Here is a 10,681-nt window from a genome sequence, read left to right on the forward strand (position 1 = left end):
CCTCACCAATATCTGTTGTTTCCTGAGTTGTTAATTTTAGCCACTCTGACTGGTGTGAGGTTGTATCTCACTGTGGTTTTGATTTGTATTTCCCTGATGATGAATGATGTTCAGTGTCTTTTCATGTGTCTGTTAGCCATCTGGATGCCTTCTTTGGAAAAGTGTCTATTCATGTCTTCTGCCCATTTCTTCACCAGATTATTTGTTTTTGGAGTGTTGAGTTTAGTAAGTTCTTTATAGATTTTGGATACTAACCCTTTATCCAATATTTAATTTGCTAATATCTTATCCATAAATAAAACTAAAAGGCAACTGATGGAATGGGAGAAGATATCTGCAAATGACATTTTTAAAAATTTCCTAAGCCACTAGCATAGTAAACTTTTCAGAGTCATTCAGGAAATTGGTACCAGCTTCCTGCTATGTGCCAGGTGCTCACACCTTGACTCCTCACAAACACATTGCAGTTTATACATTGACACCATTGATATATAACTGGGGAAGGACAATGTTGAATTCATAAAGCAGGACTTCTAATGTCTATTATAATGATATGCTTTTGACTCATCCTATTTGTTGATATTATATGTTTATGAAACAAAGCTCTGGCTTAGTCTTGCTTCCTGCTGTGCAATTGAAACTTAATTATGGGGAAGGAAGGTAAAGAAAATAATTTTTCCATGAAAATATCTATGTGTTCCAAGCAGGCCTGAACATTTCATAGGAAGTACACGATTGGTCCTGGAATGGAAACTTAGCGAGAACTTTCCACCCATCTGGTATCAGTTTGCCTCTACTGTGGACATTACATATTGGATAAAGGGTTAGTATTCACAATCTATAAAGAACTTACTAAACTCAACACCCAAAAAACAAATAATCTGGTGAAGAAATGGGCAGAAGACGTGAATAGACATTTTTCCAAAGAAGACATCCAGCCTCCTTGTACCTTTAACCATGGCCATTTAGGAGCGTGTGTGTGTGTGTGTGTGTGTGTGTGTGTGTGTGTATACTCACACAACTCCTGTACAGAGTACAATTTCCAAAGATTTTTCAGAAAGACACAAGAGATTTAAAATAGTTCATTTTGTCCAGTTCTGTTATTAAAATGGATTTTAGAGTCTGCTAAAAGCAATTCTGAGACTAATTAAAAATTTAATAAATAACCATAATATATTAAAAGTCAAATTATAATAGTGTGATGTTATTGAATTAGGGCAAGTACACTACATAGGGAACCTTTAATAAATTATGCATGAGCCTTTCAAAATTGCTTCCCTCAATTTGGACAATGCCAGAGATTAAAGAGTACAGTGTAATTTGGTTTCTAGTTTGAGGGCATAATGGGAAGAGGAGAAGCATAGCTTATATTAGTTCCAGTTTATTTCAGTATTAATGTCTTACTTCCTAATTGTGTTTGAAAACACTTTTTATTTATTTACTTTCTTACTTACTCATTCCCTATTAGTTTTACTCATCACGCAACACTCTGGAGAGAAAATCAACTTCAAAAGAAGTTAAAATAAAAACTTCTTTTGGAAGGCAATGTGTTTTCCCCCCAAATCTTATCCATCTCTCAAGCCTCTTTAGATATTTTGCACTCCTACATTTATTTTAAAGCCATCTGTCTCAAGCTTGCACAAAGCAGTCACAATGCTACCTGGCAGTGAAACAATCACAAACAGAGCATCATTATTCTTTTATATACAAAAGAAAGATATATGTGTATATAGATCTATAGATAAATCTATAGATGTAATCAGCATGTCTGTCTGTCTGTCTGTCTTATCTATCTATCTATCTATCTATCTATCTGTCATCTCCTTCCCCCAGTCAAGGAAAGAGGTGGATGTCTAAACCAGACAAAATAAAACACAATGAGGTGAATGCCTTAATCTGGCCGCTTAATTACTTGCTGGGTTTTTGCTGAGCACAGAGCAAAGCATCAGGGGTATGGAATATGAACTCCCTCTGCTACTGGAGAGCAGAGTTGGTGGTAGGCACCAGGTAGCAGCTTAAATGCGTCAACTCAGAAGTGGAAGCCCAGAGATGCTGATTCAACAGTTTCCTCCAGAAGATATATTTTGTGTTGCTTCAATTTAACTAAGTGGTAAGTTGAGATGTAAGCATCAGCCCAATTTTTCAGTTCATCTCCATTCCAATGTATGTGTTCACGCACCAACGAATCACAACTGTGCTCTCTGCGTTCAGAGCTGGACGCGTGCTGGCTCCGTGTTCTCATTTACTGGGTATTAGTAGTTCTCAGTCAGCGACATCGGTATGTTGCTCTGGTGGGTCCAAGGTTCTCCACCAGGACCTGTGTCCGTGTCCTCTCTCAAGTTATGATTGAAGCAGTCTGAGGAGTCAGGACAGTATAATCGGTTTATTCAAGGCTAAGTTTTAAAAAATACCACGGTTGGGTCTTCATGGTGAGTCGAGTTGGTAGCAAATGCAGAGAAGAGGAAAACCTTGCTAAGTACAGATCTGCTGACGTAAAGGTTTGCTGTATGGCGAGAGTCCAGAAAATCAAATAAACTATTTCTAATTCATCCTTGTGCCCACTGTACCTAATACAATCTGTGACACGTTTCAGGCACTGGGCGAATATTGGTAAAAGAAAGAGGTAGCATTGATAGGAAGACACAGAAGTTCTCTTTTGGGGAGAAGGAAGTGCACAGATATCATCTCTGCCATAAGGATGATCCCAGAAGAGTACGGCGTATTGTTCTGGCCAGCGGTTTCCACAATGCGCTGAGCACCAACCACAACCAGATCCAGTAGCTGGTGAAGGTAAAACATAGATTTCTGCCTGTAGCGTTGGTGAGTCAGCTGGTGTTTGGCTAGACTGGGTTGAGTATGTCTCCAGGCTGTGTAAACGGGGTCTGGGTCTGCCCATTTCTCTTGTTCATATAAAACTACAGGCGAAACGTGACATGATCTTTTCATGGTAATGACAGGATAAAAAAGCAGATGTGACCACGTAGGCACATTTGAAGCTTCCGCCTGCTTTGTGTCTGCACCAAGCATCGGCCAAGTAAACCAGTGCCCAGGCACAAAGTCATGAGATAAGAGAAATATATTCTACCACTAAACCGGGTTCCTCCACGGTACGTATGTGTTATCTTGCTATGCTACTGAGGAATGAAGAATCGTGGTAATATTTATTGGGAACTTAATTTATAAACTGAAATACCTGAAAGCAGAAGTTATCTGGAAATAAGTTAGCAAACAAAATCAGCGTGATTTTTTTTTTTAAGAGCACTTTCTAGATTTACTCTTTTACTCCATGGCAACAGTTGCATAAAGAGATTGTGTCCTTGCTTAAAAACTGTGTTATTCCCTTTCTTTTGAAATGAGATTTAAATTTTAATAATTACCTTAACAGTTCACCTGCAAACGCCAGAAACGAAATGTTCACACACACCCCTGATTTGATGTCGAAACCTGGTGTCCCCACTACTATCTTCATTTCCTCAGGAAACGTATTTAACCTTTTACCCCTTTTTAACAAAAATATCTAATAACCTGCACTTGCAAATATTACATTTAGCATTTAAAGCTCCCGACACATAGCAGTGACACATAATAGTTGTCAGTTTTCAAACGTAGGGCCGACAAGAAGAGTTCTCTCTGCTGGACCCCAGAATTCAGGCTTCTAACCAGGATGCAATATTACTTTACAGATGTGAGGTCTCCATCATTCCCAACAGGCCATCCTCATGCTTATAATGGAGCTGATTACCAGTGTATTAAAATCTCAGTGGTTTGATAAAACAGGGCTTGGTTTAGTTTCATCTATTTATGCCTCTGTGGAGGTCAGTGATGCATTTCTCGGCAAACATAAGCTCAACAGTTACATGGTAGGACTGTCACGTTATCTTGGCCTGCATGCTTTACCGAGTGGTCACCCCATTTCAAGGTCTGTACTGCATCTAGGGGCTGGTCAATGTCATCTCCCCATTCAGGAAGGAGGGTTAAGCTCAGGCACTAAAAAGTGCCACACCCAGCCTCTCCAGCTGAAGCTCTGTGTCACCCTCCATTCTTCCTTTGGCAAAGCCAATTTTGTGTGTTCAGCAAGTTACTCTGTTTTTGTCCTCAACAGAAAGGAAGAAGACATTTCCCAGACTTACTACATTTTCATGGGATTTTCAAAGGGTTTGGAAGGATTGTTAAAGCACGAATGTGGTGAGTGCTCAGCAAACACCAGTTATTTTTTCCTGGAGATAGAATGCAACCCACGTCTTCTGTTTCCAGAATGTTCCATCCCTGTTATATTTCCCAGAGAGCTGTTTAAGGGATGTCTCACCTCAGAACATTTAATGCATTGTGACAGACTGAGATCCCAAGCCAATACTGACCATGCTACCATTGAGCTCATAGACTCCAGTGGTTCGTTATTGCCTAAAATCACAATATTTTCCCTGCATGATCCTAGCAGACCAACCTCTCCATTCTCTTGTCTTATTGTCCTCTCATACATAACATTCCCTACCCAGCCCACTCCATGCTCGGGTCACCTCCTTCCACAGACGCCATGCTCCTTCCTCCCCTGTTCTCCTCATGCTGTTTTCTCCATTCAAAACACCCCCTCCCCAGCTCCCTGAGCAAACCCCTTTATATTGTTTGAGTTCTAGATAACCAACTCTTCCATGGAGTGTTTCTAATCCTGCCTCCCCTACAACAGGAAAGCATTACCTGCCCTTCTTCTGAAAGTTCACGGCAATTTACATGTATCTTTTTATAGCTCATTGAATCCAACCTGAACTACCAAGTAGCTGTGTGCTTCAGACCTGCTTCCCTCACATTCCCAAACGTCAGTTTCCCAACTACAAAGCAAGGGCATAGACATTAATCTCACGGGAATATAGTGAAAATTAAGAGACATAATTATGTAAATGCCCTCCAACCACCCACAGATTCATCCCTTCCTACCCCTTGCGCAGACAAAGAGATCTCTTAAGGATGGGGACCGTGTCTGCCTTTTTAAGAGGCACAGCACATATTAGAGCTCAATAATGTTATATTAAGGAATTTAATTAAAATGTCTCCACTAAGATACATTTTGAACTATGGTTCAAACTATTACACTTTTATAGCATGTCTTAGTCCTTTTTGTCTCCTGAGCCCCTCCGAGACTTTATCTCAGGTGCCAAGTTTAATGAGAGACTCCGTTTCCTTCTCGCATTTTATGGTACAATGTCTTTCCAGGATGTTTAAAAAGACAAAAAAAAAAAATCACAGAAAACAAAGCTAAAGTTTCAGGAAAACAGTAAAAAAGGAAAATAACTAATTCATTTCCCATGTGTGTGTGTGTGTGTGTGTGTGTGTGTGTGTGTTTTCCAGCATTTACTTATTTTTAAAGGTTATCACCTGTTTCTCTCTGGCTAAAAATAAATTAATGAAAAATTTTGTCCAGAAGGCTTTTCTTTGAAAACTCTAAAACTGAAGTCAATTATGCCTCAGAGTTTGGGGGTTTTGAAGCTGAATAACAACCAGAGAAGGTAGGCATGGGGTGAAGAATGAGGAGGACGTCACCTCTATCTTGGTAGCAAAGTCACCTTCTTATCACAGCTCTGGCAGCTGCCAGTATACATACGTGACAACAAAGCCGTGAGTAAGCTCATTGTTTTCCAGGTAATTTTTTCTTATTCTTTTCTATATAATCAGATGTTTGGAGAGAAAGCAGACAAGTAGGTCTTCCTGCATGCATGTGTGGATGTATACATATGCCTAGATATGCAAACACATACGCATTGTATAGATTTCTCTCTGCTTTATGCACACAGGGGGTTTGGCACGATAGTGGTGATGTCATAGAGACTCGTGACACAACACGTGTTTGTTTTCTGCTTCCGCTGTTATGGAAGCCTCTCTCTAACCTCCTACTCACCCCCCTACCCAACACACTCCACACACGTAAATCAGCGCGGATTTCCACTCCCGTGAGTGGAGACGTGTGTCTGTAACTGCATGCCAGGGAGATTTCAGAGGCACAAGGAGCCAGAAATAGGACAGAAGGAGTGTGGGATAGTGTGGCCTCTGACTTTTGCCACTTCCCAGTGACCTGGCTAACACAGCCGCACGGTGGAAGGTGGGAGCTATTGCCAATATTCAAGGGAGATTTTCCGAGTTTCTGGGCATCTCTCCCATTTTATCAGGCCTTAGGGATCAAATGAGACATTGAAAACAGAACAGCATTCTCCATCCAGCAGCAGCAAGACCCGATGGGGGCCACAACCTTGCGAAAGGGAAACTCGAGAAGGGCCAGCACTGAAGGCAGGGAAGTGGGGTGGTCTGTCCTGAAGGTGGGTCACGAGGAGGTTCACTGTCTTGGAAAATGCAGAAAACAAAAACAATAATGAGGCTGACCAAATGTCAGTCTGTCTCAGAATCACCATGAACAGAAATTCTTAACAACATCCGTGATCTCGAGATCCTCTCCCCTGAAACCAACCAACCAACCAACCAACCTTTTTTGGTTTGAGTTATGCAGAACTGCTGCACTTACTGTTGAGTCCCAAGTACACGCAGCACGACACATCACACACGTTCACACACACAAAGATGATTTGCTTCAAATTAGCACGTTCTTACTACCTATCTTCAACTAAGCATTGCATTCTATATAAAGGTCAGGCCTTCGGATTCTCAGTTATTGAATCAGACTCTGACACACACGTGGGCTCAACTACACAGATTTGCCTCAAGAATAAGCTGGAGAGGGTTCGCGGTCATCTGAGTGTGCCTTGGGTGCCGTCTGTGTCCCTGTCCCCTGTGACAGCTGCTGCATGTTTCCACCTTACAATGGCAGATTCAAGGGGAACAGTGAGAGCACAGAGATTGCAAAGACAAAGAAAATTGTGGTAGGGCACAGCTCTGTCCTCTTTGGTGACCACGTATGGTTTTTATTTGTGTTTAACACTGAAAACAGTGACACAGCATATGAGTTGGGAGGTGTGAGGTTTCTGCTTCATGAGTGCAGATTTCAGATCAGGTTCTACTTAAAGCTTTTAACGAATTTAATAGCATCTTAAAATTGAATGTCGATCTTTTTTTAATTTTTTTAAATGTTTTATTTATTTTTGAGACAGAGAGAGACACAGCATGAATGGGGGAGGGGCAGAGAGAGAGGGAGACACAGAATTGGAAGCAGGCTCCAGGCTCCAAGCTGTCAGCACAGAGCCTGACACAGGGCTTGACCTCACGAACCGCGAGATCATGACCTGAGCCGAAGTCGGATGCTCAACCGACTGAGCCACCCAGGCACCCCTTCTTTTTAATTTGTTTAGAACTAAAGAATACAGGAAATAGTGACCATTGTGAAATAGGACTCTTTCAAAAGGAACAGGAAGTGGCAAAGGCCTTCTAAACCCCACAGCTTGAGAGCTTTGCGAGCTGGTTCAATGGCCCCGACCACAGAACTGTCCTGATGTCCTTGAAGCCTGAGTCTTATCTAAACAACATGCCAGTGGACAACAGGATGAAATGGGCAGGAGAGGCGAAGTGGGTACAGGGTGTCAACCTTGTTCGAGGAAACCGTGACCTCTGGGTATTCCCCAAATCATTGAGGATCACTTTGAGACGAGCCCGAAGGTCTGACCATCCAGGGATGTGCGGACACTGAGCTGCGGGCGGTAGCTTTAGTACCAGAAACTTCCCCATCTGTAAAAACAGTAACGCCCAAGTGTCTGGATCCTCCCCCTCCTCTTGCCTGCACAGACCCCATCTCGTCAGTGCTTCCCACAAATGGATCGGGCTCCAAGGCCCTTTCTGTTCCTACTGCCACGCGTGGCCGTAAGACAGTTTATTTTAGTAAATACAGTTAACATCTACTGGGAAATGCTACATTCCAGGTGGGAATTCCTCTAGTTTGAAAGACGAAAACACTGAAGCACAGAGAATTTGAACAGCTTCCCCAAGATCATCGATGCAGGAAGTGACCGTCATAGGTTTGTAGCACGGGCTCAGGAATCTGTTCCCGACACGAAGTCATCCTTTTGACACCATCACGGTGCCATTTTCTGAACCACGCCATCACGGCTGTCTGTACAAGACTGACATCTTAATAATGAACGTGCAGTATCTTTACCCACACTGCCTCCGTGCACCTGTATTCAGTGTTACTCTTCTCCTGTGGGATCATGTCTCCTGAGTCCTGTTTCATGTGGCTCTACATTATTACCACAGTACATGGTTCCAGTATGACCAGTGGCAATTTAAAATTCACACCACTTCACTTAGCGCTTGTGGTCTCCTGTGGACTAGAAATACAGAAAACACTAGAGGCTCCTGGGTGGCTCAATTGGCTAGGCATCTGACTCTCGATTTCGGCTCAAGTCACGATCTCACAGTTTCTGAGTTCGAGCCTGCGTCAGGCTCTCTGCTGTCAGCATGGGGCCTGCTTGAGGTTCTCTCTCTTACCTCCTCTCTTCCCCTTCCCCACTTGCACTTTCTCTCTCTCTCTCTCTCAAAATAAATAAACATTAAAAAAAAATACAGAAAACACTCAATAGGCATTCAAGTATTACAGTTTTTATAATTATTTTTTCTTTTATTTCGTACCTAATGTAAGATTAACTAATGTAGATAATAGATTAGCACCTTCTCCAATCCAAAAGAATTTTGCAAGCAATTCCAGGAACTTGCCAAACTAGATATTTGGTTTCGTTGCCTTCCATATTCTCATAGATAACTGCTGATTCCTGGATTTTACCCCATGCCTCAAAGCTTTCTTTATTTTACAGCATTTTCTTTCCTGTGCTTGCTTATTTGGGTATGATTCCTCTCTCCCAATCATGAGTATAATAGCCATACTTACCATCCCATTGTTCTACACTAGAACTCACGTGCGATCTACAATAAAATCATAATGGCCGCCAATCTCTGTACTACTCAGAGTAAGCAGGTTTATGCTATCATAACACCTCTCCACAATCTAGTGACTTAAGAAAACAAAATTATTGGGGCACCTGCATGGCTCAGTTGCTTAAGCATCTGACTCTTAATTTTGACTCAGGTCATGGTATCACAGTTCTTAAGTTCGAGCCCTCTGTCAGGCTCTGCACTGATGGCACGGAGCCTGCTTGGGATTCTATCTCCCTCTCTCTCTCTCTGTCCCTCCCCATCCCTTCGAAGATAAATAAATAAACTTAAAAAAAAAAGAAAGAAAGCAAAGTTATTTAGTTACACCCATGCTCAGCAGGTTCTTTGTCTTACTATAGTCACTGTGACCCAAGCAGATGGAGGCTACATCTAAAAAATATGTGAGTAGCAAACAAGGTGAAGGTAAGGAAATAAATTACCCACTGACTTGCAGAGCTTCACTGGAGTGACTCACAGAAATTCTGTTCATTGTTATTGATCAAATCAGGTCATGTTACTATGTCTGGGGTCAACAGAAATGGAAAAGAGCAACCCCATTGTATACTACTGTGAGCAGCCCTAATTTCTAGAACAAGTGCCTGGCCTCCCATGAGTATGATCACAGTTGCAAACCACTGGTCAGGAGGGGGGAGTGATGCATCACTCAACTTTTAATTTATTCTCAAGTCTTTCAGCAACCTAAATTCACAGGAAAACTAATTAGAACAATATACCTCAGTGCATACAATACACATCCAAGTTCTTTCTTTAATATCACATCCCAATGTAACGAACCCTTTCTGAATTATGGTTTTCATAGCCCATTTCATATTCTAGGAATTATAATAATACTTTAAAAGTATATAATGTTTTACCTGCTCCCCAAATTTTCAGACTTCTGCTCTTTGATGCCAATATTATATGGCTCATAACACACTTTATTGGTAGTCGGGATCACACATACAGGGCCCAGGCTGCTTAGTAAATCAGATGTGGTATCTGCACTCTCCTTAATTAAGTTTTCTATTTCTTGCTCTATTAAAGCACCATCAGTCCATTGCTTCTTAAGTTTGAGAATCTGCTGACACTGTTACTGAGGCAAGAAGCTGCTACTAATGGAAAGCCGGGGCCTTAAAGGGGGGAGAAAGACCATGAGCCCAAACTAGAGACTCGCTCAAGATCACATTTACAAAAAGGTGGGTGAGGGTGGGACTGGCTGGATGGTGTGACCCCCAGAAATCTAGAGTATGTGTTTCTAGAGAACAATAATCATAATATGGTTGTGCCCACATATGCTTGGCTATAAGGTAAGGAGACACTTTCTTTTTTGAGGACCGAAGCCTTGTCTGAAGACACACTCATTTCTCAATTAGCAAGGAGGTGAGGAGATCATTTGGAAAACTAGCAGGAAGATGTGGACAAGGTTCTTGATCTCTTATTACCACTTTTTGCATCTGTTAATCTCAGATTTCCTTTATTTCCTTCCTTCCTTCCTTCCTTCCTTCCTTCCTTCCTTCCTTCCTTCCTTCCTTCCTTCTCTTCCTTCTCTTCCTTCTCTTCCTTCCTTCTCTTCCTTATTTCAACTAATACTTCAAACATCTCCTACGTGCCATACTCTGTTTTAGGGCCTAAAACTCAGAAATAAACAAGCTAAGCCCTTGTCCTTTTGGAAATGGTCCACATCCACCCCCCCACCCCCGCCGCCTGCCTCTCTCTCCCTCTCTCTTTCTCTCTCTCTCTCTCTCTCTCTCTCTCTCTCCCTCTGTGTGTGTATACACACACACACACACACACACACACATATGGGATGGAGAGAATG

This window comes from Lynx rufus, unplaced genomic scaffold, assembly GCF_022079265.1.
Source record: "Lynx rufus isolate CCGP_SWC_20201006 ecotype Redwood Valley unplaced genomic scaffold, mLynRuf1.p SCAF_12, whole genome shotgun sequence".
NCBI lineage: Eukaryota > Metazoa > Chordata > Mammalia > Carnivora > Felidae > Lynx > Lynx rufus.